We start from the raw sequence: 21,969 nt of genomic DNA, 5'->3' as shown, positions 1-21,969 counted from the left end.
GAGCCGGGCAGTGGCTGGATGCTGTATTTCACTGCTTGTCCAGGCTGAGAGGGGAACCAAAGATGGTCCCAGAATGTGCGTGGCATGAAGGTCTCCCTTGGCGCTCAAGATCCCGGCAGGAGCTATTAGACTGCCTTTGGAGGTGGGAGTTCAATGGGATAGGAGTTGGATGGGGACCTGACCCAGGACCCCCAAACAGCCCTCACTTTTATGAGGGCCCTGGGATGCAGAGAAGCAGGCCAGTCTGGTTCTTTTTCAGGGATCGGAGGAAGCCCAGAAGTGACCTTGAGACCACTCTCAGGAGGCCCTGTCAAAAGAGCCCCTCCCTCTCTGCATAAAGGTAGCACTGGTTTTACTGTTGTGGTTACTGTTATATGGCTTCCTTGAAAACACCCAGACAGGTTTAAGAGCACAGCTCACCCCAATTCCCCCATGCAAGTCATCTGTACCTAACCGAGCCACTCTGTGTTTGCTTCGAGGGATACCTGGTTGCTTTTTCTGAAATCCCTTCTCCAGGAAACTGGTCCCAGCTCAAATGGCAGCTCATTCCAGGAAGACTAATACAGCAAGTTATTTTTTTCTATAGATATTTACTGAGTGCCGCAAAGCCATGTGCCAGACCTCATCTAGGGACCAGGGCGTAGCAGTGAACAGCGCTTCATGAAACTCCATCCCATTCTCCTTTTCTGGGTATAAATAAAGGAGTCCTCAGGGGATGGGGTGGTACCTGCAAGGAGGCTGCTCAGGGAGCACATGTTCTGACCAGAGAACAACTGGCTGGACCAAGGGGTCAGGCTCTGGTGGTGGCGTTGGACCCTGACTCAGCACTGTGTCAAAGCAACGGTGAGAGGTCCCTGCCTGCGTGTTCATCGGCGGCAGGGTCTGGATGCTTCCGCCTGCTCTCAGCAAGGAGCCCACTTCCCTCCCTGGGCCCAGCTCCAGTTCTCAGACTTTCTCCGTCTGCTTCTTATCTCTGTCTCCAGTGTTTAGAAAATGTCATCTTGAGCAGTCAGGGCTGTGAACAGCCGTGGAAACAAGGAGAGGCTTGCAGCAAGGGAACAGGGGTCCTACCAGGGCCTGGCTTAGAGCACAAAGCTGATCAGAGCTGGAGGGGCCCTTGGAGACCAGCCTCTCCTGCCAGACACCTGCCTGTTCCCTCCCCAACCCCCACCTCACCTTGGGGAATTGGAGATTTGCAGTTTTGAAAGGTGGGGGAGAGAATGAGACTTTTTCTCCATCCCCAAACTTCCTCCCACCAGCACTAACTCAAGGGATATCCACTCTGTTTTACTTGATCAGAACAAGAAGACTGATTGGATCTGCTTAGGAAGACAAACCTCCCAGGGGCACACTGTTCAGTCCACTCCTGCTGGGGACAGAAGACCCACAGGCAGCCCTGGCTCTGAGACTTGCCCTTTCTCAGAGCAGCACAGGTTTCAAAGACAGGGTGCCCTGGGGTGAGGGACAGAGACCCCCAACCTGCTTTCCCTAACATTCCAGGAGAACCCAAATCACTGGCTCTTCCAGTCTCTTGGCCACTTTCCAGTTCCCATGAGGATTAAAAGGAAGAAGTGGACTTTAACTCCAGCGATGGGACTGTGGATAGACTGAGGGTGGGAGTGCCCTGAGACCCATGGAGTCCGCCAGCCGGTTAGTCATAGACAAACACCTCCCCCTTGACTTAGGTGTGTACCTAGTGGGGGCAGAGCCGAGAGATAGATGTTTTCTCCAAATCTTTCCAGCCTTATGACTCTTATAATTAGACCTGGAAAAATATCTTTTCCTTTCTTCATTTTTTTTTTTTTTTTTAAGACCCGATTGTCTCAAACACAAAGTGATCATTTGGGCCTTTGAAAAGCAAAAAAAAAAAAGAGAGAGATGACCTTTTGGAAACAATGCTTTATTTCCACGTTCTGCTCACCTACCCGCTGCCTTCATGCCCTTCTCCCCCTCTCCCCCACGGCCCCCGAAAATGCCCTGCTGCTGTGGCTCTGACTCAAGAGGAGCTGGAAGATGACACCCCTGGGTTTCAAAGGCGTTTCCAACAAGGGCTCAGTTTCTTGCAAAGCCTCTGGGAAAACCTTGGCCAATCTCCTGGCTCCCCGCTGCTAGCCTCGAAACTGAGGCTGCTCTGCCTGTCAGGAAGCCTATAAATCCCCAAGTCGGCAAGAAGCTGCACTCTGGAGCTCTCCCCATTGCCATTGCTCAGACACCTGGCTGCAGGCCCTGGGCCGACCTCAACCAGTCTAGAAGCTGGTGTAAATAAGCACATTTATCTCAGACAGACCTCATTTTCTGACGAAGTGGATCCCCTCGGGGACGCTAGCAATCAAAAAGTCAGTTGTTCCCTATGGGACCACAGCTCTTCCCCACTTGACAGCTGATATTTAATTGATGGTTGCTGTCCTCCATAAGAATATCACATGGTGTTCTTAGAGTTCCAGCAAAATGATAACTCCTTTGTCCCCAAGGCAGGGGAGCAGTGGCTCTCCTCATATCTATCTAACCTGGGGTAAATATGTATTAGGGTAACTGCCTATATATCATTGATCAAAAATTCCAATATGCTGCTGCCCTTCTTGAAACTAGAACCAAGCATAGTTTGCAGACAGGAGTTCCTGGGAGTTGAGCAATCTGGGAGAGTTGTATTACTCAGAAATGTTTCAAGTCTGGGAGAAAAAAACAGGAATCTTAGTCTTAGAGAGAAAGATCTGGAAAAACATCAGCCTGGAAGCCTCAAAGATGTGAGACGTCAGCATTAGAAGGACAGAAGTCAGCAGTCGGGGTGGAATTCAGAGCCTCACCAAGGCCATGCAGCAAGATGTGGGGCAGACAGAGCTAGGTAGCTCCTCGGACGCTGAGCAGAGTGGCAGGCAGAAGGGAGCAGGAACATCCTAGGAAGGCCCAGGCTGCTCTGGGGAGCTCTGACGGAGAGGGGCTGTCCGACAGCCTGGCTGCCCAGATGCCTATGTTTCAGCCTAGTCCCACTCCTCAGTGGCTATCTGACCTCAGGCGAGTCCCTTGGTCTCTGTGCTTGCTTCCTTACCTGTGGCAGGAGAGGGAGATGCTCGAGTAAATGACAGAAACCCGAAGGTCATGAACAATACACAAAGCAGGAGCCAACCGAGAAGGGCCGGGACCACCAGCCAAGTCTCACCAGCTGAGTTCCATCTCAGGCCCTGGAGGCAGCAGCATTTACAACCACAAAGCAGCATGAACGTGGCCAGCCAGAGGCCTTCTGCCCCAGGGGTGGGTCTCAGGAGCTCTTGCTGGACTGATGTTGCCCTAAGAGATCCTGGCTGGGCCTCTCCCCCTCACCCCACTCCTTCCTGCTCGTGTGTTTGGGATTAACATTCATCCCTTGAACTTTTTCATTTTTCTACTGAGATGGAAACTTGGCCAGTGACCAGGCCTGGTTGTGCTCGCAGTACGGCTGGGCTCAAGCCAAACTCACGGTAATTGTAATCATATGCGAGGTGCCGGCTCACTGGGCGCCAGGGCTGGGGGAGGCACAGGGTTGCCAGGCAGTGAGAAGGTGAGGGAAGGGCGCTGGGCTGGGCGCCAGGCCCTGAGCCAGTGTGCAGACGGTATGGCCTTGGACTCCTGCCCTCACCTCTGTGAGCCTTGATTTCCTTGTTAATAAAATAAAGGGATTGGCTTATAGGAACCCTAAGGCCCCCGTCCATGCTGTGGGAATTCAGGATATTGTGGGATTTGGACCAGATCTCATGTACTGCCTTTAATCCCCACAACTCCGGCCTGGCCTTTCCTATCCACATAGAGGGACCGTGACCAGAGTGTCACATAGGAGGGTTCCAGGTTCCCACCCCTGCCCTCCCTCATCAACCTACCTGCTTTCTCACAGGACACAGAGCAAGGAGGGGCACTCCGAGTCAGCAGGAACTGCAAGTATCACTGTCCCAGGAAGGCAAGCACGGGAGTAGCAGAAGGACTAGGATACCAAGGTGAGATGGGGATGCTTTGAGAAGAGTCTGGAAGGGAGAGGCCAAAGATTATCCAAGACAGCCTTCACCAGCTACCCTGGGGTTCAAGGGCAAACCTGATTCCCATTCCCCATGAGCCCAGGGCTGGGGCTGCCCTTCTGCTTGAGTCCACCCACTCTCCAGGGGACCACTGCTCTGCATTGCTGGGGCAGCCCAAAGAATTCTTCACTCCGTGGGTTTCTATGTCTTCTGTTCACACTGCAATCTCAAAAGCCTGAGAATAAAGAACAGGCAAAGGGCTGTGAACGGTCGTTACCTGGCTAATTACTATTGCCCAAGAGCAAGGGTAACCTTGTAAAGCACCGTCTGAGGAGAGGTTATGAGAAGTTTCTCCAACTTTCCAGAACCCTTGGAGTTTCTCTCTCCTCTCTCCCTTTCTACTTCAAATAAGTCTGCTCGCCTCTTTCTTTGTCCATCTCCATCATGTCCTCCCCTGCTGCTTTTCTCTTTCCTCTTATGCCTGCTTCTCCCTATCTATTAAGAGAAGCAGAGTAGAATGATCTAGCAGAAAGAGAATGGCTTGGGAGTCAGGCAACCTTGACCTCTTTAGCCTCAGGCTTCTAATCTATGAAACTGGGAAAATGACAGTCTAACATCAGCACTGCCGGGAAGATTGAACAGGATGTTTCCCCCACATCATTTTACGTAGCTTCTTTATCTGTGCCAGTGTGTCAGTCAGGGTTTGGTTATAATACTGGAAGCTGCTCTAGATATTCCAAATACACAGGGTTTTCATACAAGGGATTTAGAGGCATTCATAATGGACGGAAGGGCTGAATTAGGGAAGATCAGGGAAGCCACTGTCAGACCTCACAGAATCAGGAAGTGCCAGATCGCAGAGAAGGCATGGAGATCATCTCAATTGCCTGTAGCACCAAAGCAGAAAGCAGACAGCGTGCAGGAGCTTGTCTGAAAGCTGCCGTCTACCACGCATCTGCCCAGGCCAATTCAGAGAAGGACTTTCTCTCGCCTTCAGCTTCTGACGCTTGTGCAAGTGCATCTTACTGCCAGAATCTAACTTAGAACCATGCTGGAAAGGAATGCTGGGGAATAAAGATCCCTGGATTTCCCTACCCCGGGAGACAGAGGATAGGCAGAGGGGAAGTGGAGGCCTGCCAAGCCTGGCAGCATCCCCGTCATCAGGGCATAGTCTCCTGGTCCACTCAACCCAATGGCCCTTCCCACTTCCTCAGCTGCATTTGGCAGGAACAAAGTGTTCATATGCCATTGTGTTCTGGGAAGACGGGTAAGGGCATAGGAACAGATAAGAAATAGAAGAGTTATTTTACAACTTGTGGAGACGTGAAAAAAGGCAGTTAAAAAATAGTTGTCTTTCCAGAGGGCACACCATGAAGTCCTAGACATATGGGATGTCAGGAGCAAGTAGCTGGCTGCAGAAGTACCCCGGGCAGGTCCTCTTCTGTGCCCGCTCTCTCTATATCTGCAAAATGAAGGAGCTAAACTCTAAGGTCCCTTTCAGGGCTAAGCTCCCGTGACTCTGACCAGTGAGACAGAAAGATGATGTGCTTGGCATCCAGATGTGATGTTTCAGGTCCCCTCTCCCTCTCCCCTGGGTTCTTCTCTCAGCCTATACAAATACTCAGGTTTTCGCATCCTTTCAAGACAAACAACCAAACACAGCAACACCTCCTGATGAGAGAGGGGATCTTATAATCCTCTCCTCAACTGCTGCTCCATCCTGCTCCTTCTTTTTACTTCCAAACCTCTTGAAAGAGTTGTGCATGCACACACTCAAGAGGAGACTGGTGTTCGAGCCCTCTTGGATTGTAGGTCTCAGGCCTTGGAAGGGAAGAGCTGAAGAATTCGTCCACTGGCAGGTGAATAAGGTCAGTGCTGATGTCACCTGTATGGCTACTCAGCCTTCTGGAAGAAATTGCCTGACCGTGGGGTCCTGCTGCCCAAGAGGCTGGATTTTGAGCAATGTATTCGTTTTCTAGGGCTCATGTCACAAATTACCACAAACTTGTTGGCTTAAAGCAACAAAAGTTAACAACAAAGAAAACAAACAACCTAATTCAAAAATGGACAAAGGAACTTGAATAGACATTTCTCCAAGGAAGTTACACAAATGGCCAATAAGCGCATGAAAATAGGCTCAGTATCATCAGTCATCAGAGAAATGAAAATCAGAAGAACAATGAGATACCACCTTCCACCTCGTAAGATGGCCATAAAAACGAAAACAATGCAAAACAAAAAATTGAGAAATAACAGGTGTTGGCAAGAATGTGCAGAAACTGGATCCCTTGCACATTGCTGGTGGGAAGGTAAAATGGTGCTGCTGCTTGGAAAACGGTTGGGCGGTTCCTCAAAATGTTAAACATACAATTACCATAAGATCCGGCAATTCCATTCCTAGGTATATAAGCAAAAGAACTGAGAGTTGGGACTCAAACAGATATCTGTAAACCAATGTTTATAGCAGCATTATTCACAGCAGCCAAAAGGTAGAAACAATCCAAGTGCTCATCACCAGATGAATGGATAACCCAAATGTGGTATATACATACAGTGGAATACTGTTGACCAATTTAAAGGAATGCAATTTTGATACATGACATGACATGGATGGATCTTGAAAACATTATGCTTAGTAAAATGAACCAGACACAGAAGAACAAATATTGTATGATTCCACTTACATGAGGTAGCTAGAGTAGTCAAATTCATAGAGACACAGAACAAAGTTTGCCAGGAGACAGGGAGAAGACAGAAGGGAGAGTATTGTTTAATGGCTAAAATTTATGTTGCACATGATAAAAAAAAAATAATGGTGGCCGGGCGCAGTGGCTCGCATCTGTAATCCCAGCAATTTGGGAGGCTGAGGCAGGTAAATCACTTGAGGCCAGGAGTTCGAGACCATCTTGGCCAACATAGCAAAATCCTGTCTCTACTAAAAATACAAAAATTAGCCTGGCATGGCGGCACATGACTGTAATCCCAGCTACTCAAGAAGCTGAGTCATGACAATCTTGAATCCGGGAGGTAGAGGTTGCAGTGAGCCGAGATTGTGCCACTGCACTCCAGCCTGAGCGACAGAGCAAGACTCTTGTCTCAAAATAATAATAATAATGTAATAAAAATAAAAAGAGTAAAGAAAAAGATAATGGTGATAACATAGCCTTGTTCATGTAATTAATGTTACCGAATTTTGCACTTACAAATGGTAAATATGATATAATGTTATGTATTTTTCACTACAAAAAATGTTAAAGCAAAACAAAACAAACATAAATGTATCCTGTCACAGTTCTGGAAGCCAGAAGTCTGAAATGGCAGGATTGGCCGGGCAGTGCTCCTCTGAAGGCTGTGGGGGAGAATCCTTCCTCGCCTCTTCCGGTCTCCCGTGGCTCCAGGCATTCTTCAGCTTGCGGCTGCATCATTCCAACCTCTGCCTCCGATGACATGGCCTTCTTCTGTGTCTGTCTTCTCCTCTGTGTGTCTCTCATAAGGACACTTGCTATTAGAATTAGGGTCCACCCTAATAATCCAGGATGATGCCATTTCAAGATTCTTAATTATATCTGCAAAGACCTTTTCCCCCAAAAAGGCCACATTCACAGGTTTTGAGGATTAGTATGTGGACATATCTTTTGGGAGGATCATTATTCAACCTACTGCAGTTCCCTCTCCACACACACACCTCTCTGGGTGACTGGATGGGATGTGAGCCTCTAAGCTCAGGGCAGTTCATCCATAGCATGGCCAGCCTCCTGTGACGTGGTGTAGACTGAGTGCAGGAGCTGGGTTGATCAAGCTCATTCTTTCTGAAACGGGAGGTGGGAAACATGGAGAGCCTGAGCCAGTTTGCAGCAGGGTCAGAAGGTGAAATGTGCTTTCCATGTGTGTCCAGTGCAAGCAGAAATTGCGAGGGAGCCGGTGCTGGACGTAAATAGAGGAAACCAATGAGCAGAGAGGAGAGTGAGGAGACACACAGTGAGGAAAGAGATGCCACAAGGGAGATCTTGAAGCCCACTGGAGAGACAGGCTGCTCCCAGGGATGGCTTTGGTTGCTGGCAGCCCTTCAGGTACATGGGAGGGCCACGTGTACCTTCAAAAGTTCCCTGAGACTTCTGATTCCACTTTTGAATGATTGACTTTTGAGACACTCGCGAAGTCTTTTCGTTGGGGCCACTAGATCCTGACCAGAACAAGGGCAGACAGACATGCCTTGTTCTATATAAAGGTGCCTCAGCCTGAGGTTACCGTGGAAGACCCTTTATGAAGATGGCCTCAATAATTCCTCCTGTATAATGTGCCCCTTTCAATGTGACTTTGCTGCTCTTCCCATCTAGCAGTGAAGTTATTTGTCCTGCCTTTGAATACGAACATGGCAAGGCGACTTATTTTGGCCGAGGGAATATTAGTAAAGGTGATGCAAATAGAGGTTTGAAAATACTTGTTCATGGGGTTTGCCCTCTCCTTGGCTGTGGTTAGAATGTAGAGACCATGATGTGAATAAGCCTGAGCTAGCCTGTTGGAGAGACCATATGGAGAACTGAGGCCTTAAGCTGGTCAACTGCCAGAAATGTGAAGACGTCTTTGACCAGGCAGCCCTAGTCAAACCACCAGATAACTACAGCTGCATGAATGACCCCAGGCAAGACCAGCAGGAGACCCACCAGCTGAGCCCAGCCAAATTGCAGACCTACAAAACTGCAAGCCAGTAAAATTGTTGCTTCTCCACTACATTTTGGGATGGTTTGCTGTAGGGTGGTAGATGTGTTCTATAGTTCTCACCTAGCCAAGCCCCCAGCACCCCTAAGTGCAAAGCCAGGCTGTAGAGGCAGCTAGCAGCGGTGTGTGGCAGAAGCTATAGTCTGCCATGAGCCATCTCTCGTTTCTCTTTTTAGTAACAGCACAAGTCCACCCAGCTAGAGACTATATTTTCTAGACTTCCTTCAACTAAGTGTGACTATATTTTTACCAATGGAATAGAATGAAAGTGATATGTGCAACTTCTGTGTTGCTTATTTATTTATTTATTTAGACAGAGTCTCGCTCTGGCCTGTGTTGCTTCTTTAAAAGGAACTTGCTTGCCCTAGACTTCCTCTTCCTACAGGCTGGAATGCAGAGCTGGTGCCAGCAAGGGTGGAGCTCTGTGACAACCTCTATGATAGGGCTACTCAAAGTCTGGTTCACGGAACTGGCTACTTGATACAGTCAATGAGAACGTGAGTACAGAAATCAAGATGAAGTGTTTACAAACTTTCATAACAAATTGACAAACTAATATTAGGCCTATTGACTATAACAGTAGAAAAAAAAAATGGGATTTTAAAACCGTGTTTGGGCTGGGCGTGGTGGCTCACACCTGTAATCCCAGCACTTTAGGAGGCCAAGGCAGGTGGGTTGCTTGAGCTCGGGAGTTTGAGACTAACCTGGGCAACATGGTGAAACCCCGTTTCTACAAAAAAAAAACAAAAACCAAAAACAAAAACATTAACCGGGCATGGTGGTATATGCCTGTAGTCCCAGCTACTCGAGAGGCTGAGGTGGGAGGATCGCTTGAGCCCAGGAAGTTGAGGCTGCAATGAGCTGTGATGGTGCCACTACACTCCCTGGGTGACAGAGTGAGGCTCTGTCTCAAAAAATAATCAAATAAGTAAATAAATAAACTGTGTTTTTTTTTTTTTTTTTTTTTTTTTTTTTTTTTAAGTTTTAAGTGTATTCCACAGAAGTACTATTACTTTATAGCAAATTGGGCAAAAAAAAAATCTGGCTTTTCCTCTAGATAGCCTGAAAAGCACTGCTCTAGGGGATGGTGAAGTAACAAGTCACCCTGGAACTTAGAAGTGACTTGAGCCTTGTCAGGATACCGTCCTTTGGCCTGTCATTTTCAGTATACCACCTTTCTGTATACCACCTTTTTCCACAAGGCAGGACGTCTAGCAGCCTGAAGGTCTACAGTCTGTCCTTTCAGCCTTACACCCGAAAAGGAAAGAGGCTTTCTCTCCTTAGCTCTATTTAGAACAATTTCTGGGAAGTCTATGGCTAGTCTGGCTCAGGTCAGATTGCCAACCTCACAACCCATCACTGGGACAGGAAGGAAGGATCGTGAAAGATGGAGTCTCCCCAGGAGTTTAAGACTAGCCTGGGCAACATGGTGAGCACCTGTCTCCATTAAAAAAAAAAAAAAAAAAAAAAAAGATGGAGGCTCCCATTGGACCACACAGCTGAGGGTAGGAGCAGCTCCACAAGGGGGTGGTGACTGCTCCCAGGAGAAGGAAAGTGCAGGGCAGATGAGAGATAAGTGTCCACCACAGGGAGTTCCCTGCTTTCTCCCAACTTCTTTATCTTGTTCCCCAGCCTCCTAAAAAACCTTTCTACCAGGAACAACCTTCTAGCTCCTAAACCAGGGGATGGGGAAAAGAGAGGGCAGCAGAGGCAACAGCACATGCAAAGGGCCAGAGGGGAGACGGGTCACACTACTTTTGTGAATGGAAAGCAGCTCAGGATGGCTGGTGTGTTCCAAATCCGGGAGCAGGAAGATGCGGGGCTAAAGACCAATTCTGAAGGGGGGTGGCAGGGAGTCCCCAGCTGGCTATAACTTAAACAGAGGACCCTGCCTGCTATGTAGAGGACTGATGGGGTGCCAGGCTGGAAGCGAGAGACCAGTGAGGAGGCTGTTGGAGTCATCCAAGTGACAGATGATGGTGGCTGAAGAGTAAGTGATGTGGAGGAACAAGACAAGTGCATTCAAGAAACATCTGGAAGGAATAATCAGCAGGATTTGGAGATGAGCTTGCAGTGGGGGATATGGGAGAGGGAAGAGTCCTGAGTGACTCTTGGGGATGCCCATGCCACTCACGAGGAGAGGGGAAACAGACAGACAGGTACGGATGGGGAAAAATGAGGCCGGCTTCCATCGTGGACAAGCTGGGTTGGAGGTGCCAATGGAACATTCAGATTATCTTTGTTTTTGCATACACCATTCCAGGAGCCTCTTGCCTGGTTGTGCTCCATTTATTTTTTTCTTTTTAAGTTAAATTAATCTGACCTTCAGTGGTTTTCTACTTTCTATACACTTCCATCTAAGATCTTATCCTGGCACCTGAGGCCCTCTAAGATCTGATCCCCACCTCCTCCTTCTACCACATAGACTACTGCTTCTCTTGCCAGGCCTGTGTTCTGCCTGCATGGAACCACTGACTTTTCCCTGTTTATAGTTCGCTCCTCCACACCTTTGGTCATATAGTTTTCCCATCTTGGAGTGCCCGCCTCTCACGGATACACACACAAAATTCCATTCTTCCTTGAAAGTCCAGTTCATAAGCTACTTCCTCCATGAGGCAGTCCCTGACTCTTTATATGGCAAAAACCCCATGTATTTTAAATTATCACAGTATTTTATCTAAACCTTTGCCATCTCTCTCATGTCCTATCTGCATTATATATGTAAGCTTAGATGGTGATTGATGGGCTTGGTACTGAAGGGTGTGGGGACATGGGTTATTTTGCTTGTTTAAGTGGCAGCTCTTCTGCTTCTGGTAATAGCACCTCAGTTTTCCTTTGGGGAGTTACCCTTTCTCCTGTGCTGAGCTCCTGTGCTTTAGACGGGGCTGACCCCACCGGCTCCCGGCGCAGCAAATCAGCACATTTCACTCCCTGGCTGCAGTGAGCAGTTCAAGGCTGGGCTTAGGACTCTTCAATCCAAGGGGAGCCTGGGCAGGACTTTGGAGGAAAAGGGCAGATGGAGGCTGTCAGCGGGGCTGTGCTAGGCAGGGATCCTTCCTTCTTCTTCCTAGCTTCTGTTGGCTGCTGGCAATCCTTGGCCTTCCCTGGCCTGTCCCCACATCACTCGGGTCTCTGCCTCTGTCATCACATGGCCTTCTCTCCTATCTCTTTGTGTCCCTTTGTCTCTATGTCTTCAAGTCTCCCTCTCCATATAAGGACACTAGTCATTGGATACTGGGCCACCCTGATCCAATATGACTTCATCTGAACTTGATTTCATCTCTGTAAAGACCCTGTTTCCAAATAAGGTCCCATTCACAGGTACCAGGAATTAGGACTTGAACATCTCCTTTTCGGGGGAAGGATTCAACCCACAACAGACCCTGTCTACCCTGTGGCTCTCATTGGTCCCATGGGACACCTCCAGGCCTCCTCTCTCTCAGAAGACTCAAGAGCTTTCGGCTAAGCTCAGCACAGCCACCTCCCCTTCAGCTCATCCCTGAGCAGCTGGTCAGCCACGCCATCCCCAGCCCTTCAGATTTCTCAGGTGGAGGCCAGGTGCAGTGGTTCACACCTGTAATCCCAGCACTTTGGGAGGCTAAAGCGGGTGGATCACTTGAGGTCAGGAGTTCAAGACCAGCCTGACCAATATAGTGAAACCCCGTCTCCACTAAAAATACAAAAATTAGCCAGGCCATGGTGGCGCGCGCCTGTAGTCCCAGCTACTCAGGAGGCTAAGACAGGAGAATTGCTTGAACCTGGGAGGCAGAGGTTGCAGTGAGCCGAGATCATGCCACTGCACTCCAGTTTGGGTGACAGAGCGAGACTCCGTCTCAAAAAAAAAAAAAAAAAAAAAAAAATTTTCTCAGGTGGAGGCCAGTCCACTGGGGCCCCAGAGTACAGGGATCCTGGCTCCTCTTTCAGAGACATTCTGATGAAGCTGCCCTCATAGACTTACTGCGAGAGGCAGGTGCCTTCCACTGTCTTTCCTGCAAGAAGAGGAACATGGCATTCAGTAGGCAATTCCTTTCTCCCTTAATCTCCAACAACCTGACCCTCAGCCATAAGTAGGGCTGTAAGAGTTGTAAAAACCTAGGTTTTAAATATTTCCTTATAAAATTTGCATTTTGCTCCAGTGGCTCTGGGAGCTGATACCCAGCATCTTAACATCTCAGTGGAAACTTCTGTTTTAACATGATATTACACCCTCTCCTAAGGCCTGAGGAACTGAAGACCAAGCAGCCTTCACAGATGGCCTCCCCAGCTGGTCAGACCAGACCTTCCCTGGGAGAGAGAGGCCTCCGGAGCTCGCCCTAAGCCCAGCTCTGCCTGCTCTGCAGACTCCCCTATAGCAGTAGAATGCTGTGTGGTGGGGAAGGAGCCTCAGTGGACCCAGTGGATTGCTACTTCCTCATTCTGTGACCTTACAGAAACCATTTATTTGGTTGAGCTTTGTTTTCCTCAGCATAAAATGGACATTAAAAAAAAAAATACAGTCCCAATCTCCCAGAGCCATTTTCAGCATTAAATGTGTACTTGTGACTCAAGTGGATGCAGCGAATATATTCAGCTCCCCGATAACAAGTCTTAGTTGAAGCCTTCTGGCCAGCCCAGGGTGGGGGAAGGTATGGGGGTCTAGTCCTTAGAGAGCTCACATCGAGTTGGGTGGATGACATGTGCAAGACTGAAAACAGAAATAACAACCGACATTGTGTTAACAGCCACCGGGGAGATTCACAGGCTGGCCACAGAGCCCTAGGTACATTGGTGGCCCAATCTGACCTCTGTAGGGATTTGGAGGACGGGAATAATCCTGGTTTGGAATGGAGGTGGGCCTTAGGCAGGGCCCTGAGGAGAGTAAGATAAGCCGGGCAGAAGAGAGAGAAGGGCACCATCTCTCCCTGTGGCCTCCCTGTGAAGAAGGCCTGGACAAGTGTGAGTGGTGAATGGAATTACGCATTTGCTCCGGTTTAGGTTCATAAGTCAGCTGGCAAAATGATCCAGGGGCTGGTAGCACTTGGCCTTGGCTGCTCATTAGAATCAGCCGGGGAGTTTTAAGAACCACTGATGCCCAGGTCCTGCCCCATAGACTCCCGTGTAATTGGCGAGGGGTTTGGAAGGGCACCCCAGTGGATTCTAATGTGTAGCCAGGGTTGAGAAACGTTGTTACCCCTCACACCTCAGCAGTATGGCTTCTGTTTAAAAAAAAAAAAACAGTGCTAAGAGAGAAGGCAACTTTAATTTTAAATGTTAAATTGTCAGGGTGGGTTGGTGATGTCAGATTTCCCTGCCACCTTTGCCTGCCTCTAGCCGCTGCCCCCACATTTTCCCAGCTGCTCCAAAAAAGCCAAGCTCCTGCTCAAAACACTTTTTCCCCTTCTCTGAAAAGTCCTGTTCCCAGGAAATTCCTTCCTGACCCCCTCATGTCTCCTGTGGGAACACCTCGTTCTTAATGCTTCGTTCTGCTTCTCAGAAGTGCCCTGATCCTCCAACATCATGCAGTTTTGCTCAAATGTCATCAGGTTGCAGAGAATTTTCTAGAAGGATCAGAGGGAGCCTTCTAAAGAGGCCACTGCAGCAGCGGAGGCCAAGTGGAAAGTATGCCGGACGGGGAGCCAGGATCCCCCAGCCCAAGTGCTGACACTGCCACTCATGGGCTCTCCACTCTGTGCCTTAACTTCCACATCTGTGAAATGGAGTGGCCCAGTGACCTCTGAGGTTCCTCCTCACCTTTACTCTCTGAGACTTCAGAAACTGCTCCAAGCTGAACACAGCTGGGCCTGAGGCACGGTTCACCTCCCAGACTCTGCTTCCTGGGGCCTCAGCCAAGCCCCAGGCTTCCTGCCTGGTGAGCCACAGGCACAAGGGGCCTTCACAGAGTCTCTGCAGGGCTTTCCTGGGGAGCTGGGGGTGGGGAGGCAAAAAGCCTGTCAGAGCTAACACAGAGGCTTCGTCTGTGTCCAGAGCTGTGGAAGGAGTACACTGAGCAGCCCATAGGGACTCAACCTTGCCTCTCGATTTTTCCATGGCTTTTTCAGAACTTTTCATTTGCTCAAGTAACCCCTCAGCAGCAGAGACCAGTAAAGGCCATTAGCTCAATTTGACATATGAGGAGGCTGAGGTGCTGTGAGAAAAGCGATGCTGGAGGAGGCAGCATGTCAGCGCAGGTAAGAGCATCTGCTGCTCTACCACTTAGCCTTTCCCAGCCTCAGTTTCCTCATCTAAAGTTGCCGATACTCTGGACTGCTCTGGCAGGCCTGCCCATGCTCCTTGGAGAGAACAAGGAGGCCCAGGAACACCTTTGATCTTGGGGTGGGACCCAGGAGCCAAGTCAGTGCACAGGCAGGGCCCCGAGAGATCCATGATGGGTCAGGTACTTTTCTAGAACATTCCATACATCGTCTTGTATTATCTTCACAGCAGTCCTGTCAGTCAGGCATTCTTTGCACCATTCTTCAGAGGGACAACTGGAGTCTGAGTGTTCACACACAGCCAGGGTCCAAACTCGGTTTCCAAGTCATGTTCTTTCCACTACTCTGGGCCATTCTCCTTGGAGGTGGGTCCAGCGCTGGAGAGTTGAGGCAAGCTCTGATTCTGTGTTATCTCCTTGTAGACAGATGGACAGCAGGTCTCAAACTCTTGCCCTTAAGTGACCCTCCCACCTTAACCTCTCAAAATTCTGGGATTTCAGGCTCAGGGCCCAGTCCAATGCAGGCAAGGAAACCAGAGAAGAGAAACTACTGAGTTTGAGAAACTTCTGCTTTGAGATCCTCTTCTTTCTTCAACCAGAAGGAATTTTTACCCAGAAATTTTACATGGATTAAAGTTATTAATACATACTTTTTAAAAACCAAGGCAAACTAAAAGAGAGACTTGAACAGTTACAAAATCTCTGGAGGGAGAATGTCTTTTATTAAACTTAGAAGTGATTGAAGAAATCACAAAGAAAAATTAGCAGGTTTGACTACAGAGAAATGTAAATTTTCTGTATTAGAAAAAGACTGAAAAGGGGCAAGTGGGAAAAATATTTGCAGCATTTAAGGTAGATAAATTTAAAAATTATCTGCTTTTATTGATATTCTATTTCTTTCCTAAAATGTTTTGAGGAGGATATATTACATAAAGAGTCCATACAAACTGATAGTTACAAACAAAAAGCCTTATATGTATACAAATAAGCAAGGAGCATAATGAAGCAATTTACATAAAACAAGTTATAACTAGTAAATGGATTTACAGAAAAATGTGCAGCCTTCCTAATCACCAAAGAAATGCAAAGTTAAGTGGAAAGTTTAACTTGACACCCAGAACTTGTGAAGATGTGATAAAATAGCTAGCCCCATACATTGCTGACCTGAGAAAATTGTTACAATTCTCAAGGAAAATAATATGGTGAAAGATATCAAGAACTATGAAAATATTTTTTATATTCAACAGTCATTTTAGAACTGGGAATTTATGCCAAAAATTCAACAATGTGAAAAGAGTTATGTGTACAAAAATCCTCACTGCAGTGATTTTTTGGTTTTTTTTTTTTGTCTTTTTTTGTTTTTGAGATGGGGTCTCCCTCTGTTACCCAGGCTGGAGTGCAGAGGCGCCAACTCGGCTCACTGCAACCTCTGTCTCCCAGGTTCAAACGATCCTCCCACCTCAGCCCCCTTGCCTCCCAAGTAGCTGGGACTACAGGCACATGCCACCACGCCTGCTTAATTTTTTCTATTTTTAGTAGAGATGGGGTTTTGCCATGTTGGCCAGGCTGGTCTCAAACTCCTGAGCTCAAGAGATCTGCCCACCTTGGCCTCCCAAAATGCTGGGATTACAAGCATGAGCCACCATGCCCAGACTTCATTGCAGCATTTTATTTTTTTTAAAGGGAAAAATTTTAAATGACCTAAATGTCCTAAAGTAGCGAAAGGATTAACTGAAGTTTGCCCCATGCATTCAGTGGAATACAATATAGCCTTTTAAAAAGTGTATAAAAATGTGTGGCAAATAAAAATGCCTGTGACAAGATGTTAACTTTAAAAAGCAGAATATGTAACTGCAATATTCAGAATATATAATTCATAGTATGAATATAATTATGTGAAAAAACACATGCATACAAATATGTGAAAGGCAGGCCTTCCCCCAATGTGTGCAAGGCCTGGGGTGGGGTAAAAATGGAGACAACATGCCAAATGCCTAAATATTAAAAAGTAATAATTCAAGCTAACAAGCTGTCAAATCAAATATTTCACCTTCCTACCTTGTGATACATTAAGATATATATTGTAATCCCTAGGGTAACCAGTAAGAAAATAACTCAACAATTATAGGGTAAAAATGAACAACGAAATTAAAATGGTTTACTAGAAGAATATAAGTTTAACATAAAAGAAAGCAATAAAGGAGCAACATAGAAACAAAACAGACACGAGACATGTAAAAAATAAAGAGCAAAATGATAGATATAAATCCAATAATATCAATAATTACTGTTATTGAGTGAATGTTTGTGTCCCCCACTGTAAATGGATATGTCAAAGCCCTAATTCCCAATATGATGGTATTTGGTGGTAGGGCCTTTGGAAGGTATTAGGTTTAGATAAGGTCACGGTGGTGGGGATGTGATGGGATTAGTATCCTTATAAGAATTGGAAAAGAGACCAGAGGTCTACATTTGAAGACACAGCAAGAAGGCAGCCTTCTGCAAGCCAGGACAAGAGCCCTCACCGGGAACTGAAATTTCTAGCACCTTGATCTTGGACTTCCCAGCCTCCAGAACTGTGAGAAATAAATGTCTATTGTTTAAGCCACTCAGTCTGTGGTGTTTTGTTATAGCAGCCCAAGCTAACCAAGACAACTACATTAAATTATGACAGCATTATTTATAATTACCCCAAACGCGAAATAACCTAAATGTCTGTCAAATAGTGAATGGATAAATGATGGAATGCTAGTCAGCAATTTAAAAGGAACAAACTACTGATAGTTACTTCCATGTGAACAAACTTCAAAAACACTATGCTGAGTGAAGGAACCCAGATGCAAAAGATGACATGTTATGTGATTTCACTGACACAACATGTCCAAAACAGATAAATCTACAGTGGTTGGTGGGGACTGGCAGTGTAACAGGGATTGACTGCAAATGGCCACAAGGGGTTATTGGGAGGTGATGGAGGTGTTCTATCTAAAATTGGATTATGGTGATTGTTATGGTGATGAACAACCCTGTAAATTTACTAAAAATCATTGCACATTTAAAATGGATGAAATGTATGGTACATGAATTATGCCTCAATAAAGCTGGTTTTAAATGCTAAAATTAAAAAATATTGTGTGCTTATGATAACATCAAGAAATGAAAAGACAGCTCATTAACTCTTTAAAGTACACGTGTGGTTTTTCTGTGATATGTGGTTCAGCTAGGTGCATTTTCTGGCTTCCCATAACACAGGGCTTCACAAACTTTTCTTTAAAAATCCAGGTAATAAATACCTTCAACTCTGCAGAGGTATCTGTTGCAATGACTCAACTCTGCTGCTGCTGTTCAGTGAATGAGTGTTGCTGTGTTCCAAAAAATCTTTATTTACAAAAACAGACCACTGGCCGGAGAGCTGTAGTTTATCAACCCCTGACAGTGTTTCCCACTGACAAAATCACACAAGAGCAAATGCAAGGTCTACATTATGCTTATATTGTTCCCTGATATACCAGTCATGTTGGAACAGGTTCTCATTTCCAAAACAAGCATCATGGCAGAACAGACTGAACTTGATTGGCTGTTATGAGAGGGAAATGACCTAGTGCCTGTAAAGTCCTAAGTCACTGAGAGATTGGTGGCCCATGGATGTTTGTGATTATTATTAGCTATGTTTTATGGTTGTTGTTGGCATTACATTTGACTATTTATGTGATACACTTAGAACAGTGCTTGTGGCCAGGTGTGGTGGCTCACCCCTGTAATCTCAGCACTTTGGGAAGCTGAGGCGGGTGGATCACCTGAGGTCAGGAGTTCAAGACCAGCCTGACCAACATGGTTAAACCCCATCTCTACTAAAAATACAAAATTAGCTGGGCATGGTGGCACATGCCTGTAATCCCAGCTACTTGGGAGGCTGAGGCAGGAGAATCACTTGAACCTGGGAGCTGGAGGTTGCAGGAGCGAAACGCCATCTCAACAACAACAATGAAAAGGACAGTGCTTGCAATTTAGTTATTTTTTTAAAGACTCCTTTTTGGAGTAGTTTTAGGTTCACGGCAAAATTGCGAGGAAGGTGCAGAGCTTTCCCATATACCCCCTGTCCTCACACTTGCATAGCCTCCTGTACTACCACTATCCCACTCCCACCCCCAGAGTGGTGCATTTGTTATAATTGATGAACCTACAATGACAAATCATCACGCAAAGTCTGTATGTTACATTAGGGTGCACTCTTGGTGCTGCACATTCAATGGTTTTGCACTAATGTATACTGACATGTATCCACCATTATAGTATCATACAGAATAGTTTCACTGCCCTAAATATCCTCTAGCCTCCACCTATTCATCTTTCCCATCCCGCTAACTCCTGATAACCACTGATCTTTTTACTGTTTCCATAGTTTTGCCCTTTCCAGAATGTCATATAGTTGGAATCATTCAGTAAGGAGCCTTTCAGATTGGTTTCTTTCACTTAAAACCTAGCAATTTAAACATAAAAGCAGCCACCATTTTCATCAAATCTAAGACCTATAGCTTATAAAATTGTGGTAAAATACACATAAAATTTACCGTCTTAATCATTTTACAGTGCACAATTTGGCAGCAGTTAGTACATCCACAGTGTTGTGCAGCCATCACCGCTGTATCGTTTCAGAACATTTTTATTATCCCCAAAGGAAACCCCATTCTTATCAGGTAGTCATCCCCCTCCTCCGTCTCCTAGTCTCTGGAAGATACTTTAAAAAAAAAATCACTTCTTCAAACATTTGAGATTACACAGTACTTACAATCAAAAACGTCTTTTTCTTTTTCTTTTCTTTTTTTTTTTTTCAGGGCAGGGTCTCACTCTGTTGCCCAGGCTGGTGTGCAGTGGCACATTCACAGCTCATTACAGCCTCGACTTCCTGGACTCAAGTGATCCTCCCACCTCAACCTCCCTGGTAGCTGGGACCACAGGCATGTCCCACCACACCTTGCTAATTTTTGTATTTGTTGTAGAGATGGGGTTTCTCCATGTTGCCCAGGCTGGTCTCAGGCGATCCGCCCACCTTAGCCTCCCAAAGTGTTGGGCTTACAGGTATGAGCCACTGCACCCAGCCCCCTCAAAATCTTATAATTGTTGTTTATCCTATGGCGTTCCCACATAGTTGTCATTGCCTGAATAAGCGTAAATTTGGTCTTTGCTCTTTAGAGCTATGAGTTCTAAATGAATGCATAATTTTGTCATTCCTACATATTTTATGTGTTCAGTTTAACTGCCTCTAAACTGCCTTCAAGAATGCTATGGCTCAACAAAGAAATGAGGATTCGTTGAATGTGAAGAAGAACGTGAAACCAAGTGGCAGGGCACAAACTCGATACTAATGGGCAAATATTCACCAACAGAGGCAATGCCATAGTCTGTGCCTCTTCCAGAATCACAACCAGGTACTTTATGGGACAAGAAAGGAAGATATAAGCAGATGAAGTTGTGCTATGTTTTGTTACTGAGATATGTCTGAAAAGACGGCATATCACATATCAAGCAAGGCAACCAAGGGCCAGAGGAATTGTGAAATCCCTTGGAATAGATAATAAACGATTTCAGAGTAAAGGGAGGTTGGTGTATCTGGTTCATGTATCACGTGAGACTATCGTTAAGGTATTATGACTCAGTTTAATGGCAGTATATTTTTTCTTGAGAGTACATAAAATAACAGTACATATTACAATTGATAGCACCTTAAAATGATAATATAACATTATTATCATCATCACATGGCATTGTTATTTCCACTTACTTGTCTGTTCCTCCCACTGAACTGTCAATGTTTTGAAGAAAAGGAATTTCTCTTATTTGCTACTGTATCCTCAATGCCTTGACAAATGTCTGGTATGTAGCAGGAGCCAACAAATGAACAAACACAATTCATTTGGGAGATGAAGCTCACAAATTTAATTAGTCTTAACACATTGTTTTAAGGCTGCTGTGAAAATTAAATGAAAAACAGCTTTTAAAACCTCACCTATTACAGGGCTTGGCACAAAGTAACTACTCAATAAAGACTCATTGGTTGGTTGTTGTTTTTGTACCAGTTAGGATAGTATTTGGCTAAAGTGACAGAAGACCCAAAATATAATGGTGTAAACGAGAGAGAAGTTGATTATCCCTTCAGATAAGCAAAGTGTAGAAGTAAACAGCCCAGGTATGGGAAGATCCATGACCACCAGCATCTCAATTTCCTTAGTTGTATTACTGTGCCATTCTCATACACAGCATCCACCTTAGGGCCCAAAATGGCTGCTTGAGCTCCAGCCATCATGTTCACATTTCAGTTGGAAGGAAGTAGAAAAGGACAGCAGAAGAATGGTACCTCATCATTTATCAATACTTTCTCAGAGTTGTAATGACACTCTGTTTAGCTCCCATTGATCAGAACTTGACTACATCTAACATATGGCGTCTAGAAAATTCAGGCTTTTGTTCCTACACACTTTAGATGTTCAAAAAACAAGCAACTGTTACCAGGACAGAGCCCAAAGCTTGGAAGGAGAGGGCTTGGAGTTTGCACTTCCTCATGCCTGCTCCAGGTGGCTCACCACTTGTGGATCCCCTTGGGTGGGCATGGGATGTGGGGGGTGAAGGCACACAGATAGTCCTAGGATGTGAGACAGTGACAGGAAAAATTGGGGGAGGGCAGACCTGGATTGTCCCAGTGTCTGTTCCCCTCCCACCCCCACCAGGAAGCACCCTGTGTCAGTGTCCTGTGATAGCCAGGGGCCACTCCTGGGACCTCTGAGCCTACTATAGTCAAGTCAGCAGGTTGCTAGGCTGACTCTGGAATAGGTCAAGCCCTCTGGGGCATATGCCTTCTTCACATTGCTGCAGGAGTCTCTGTGGCAGAAGCCAGAGGCCACAATAGGTGAGGGTGTAGAGGGGTGCAGAGTGCAGGGCAGGGTTGACCTTGGTCCAGGTCAGGCCTGGAGTCTCACCAGGCTGCTGCCTCTCCTACAGAGGGGCCAACAAGGTTGAAATACCATCTGAGTCATCTTGGGCTGCCACAACAAAATATGGTAGACCAGGTGGCTTTAAACA

General features: G+C 46.3%; 1 non-coding gene across 2 annotated transcripts in view; it reads right to left on the bottom strand.

Annotated features, from left to right (window-relative positions):
* LOC103220335 (uncharacterized) overlaps positions 1-21,969 on the bottom strand; it is a 77,752-nt gene that overhangs the window by 10,450 nt on the left and 45,333 nt on the right. The window contains exon 3 of one of the 2 annotated variants that reach the window (XR_005243324.2): positions 3,852-3,992. This is a non-coding gene — a transcript (uncharacterized protein). Of the gene's footprint in view, positions 1-3,046; positions 3,666-3,851; positions 3,993-21,969 lie in introns of those variants that run through there. The other variant, XR_492363.3, reaches the window with a different exon arrangement.

This window comes from Chlorocebus sabaeus, chromosome 14 (genome assembly GCF_047675955.1).
Source record: "Chlorocebus sabaeus isolate Y175 chromosome 14, mChlSab1.0.hap1, whole genome shotgun sequence".
In the NCBI taxonomy this organism is placed as follows: domain Eukaryota; kingdom Metazoa; phylum Chordata; class Mammalia; order Primates; family Cercopithecidae; genus Chlorocebus; species Chlorocebus sabaeus.
Note: the sequence above shows the minus strand (reverse complement) of the source record. Positions and strands in the feature narration are given on the sequence as shown.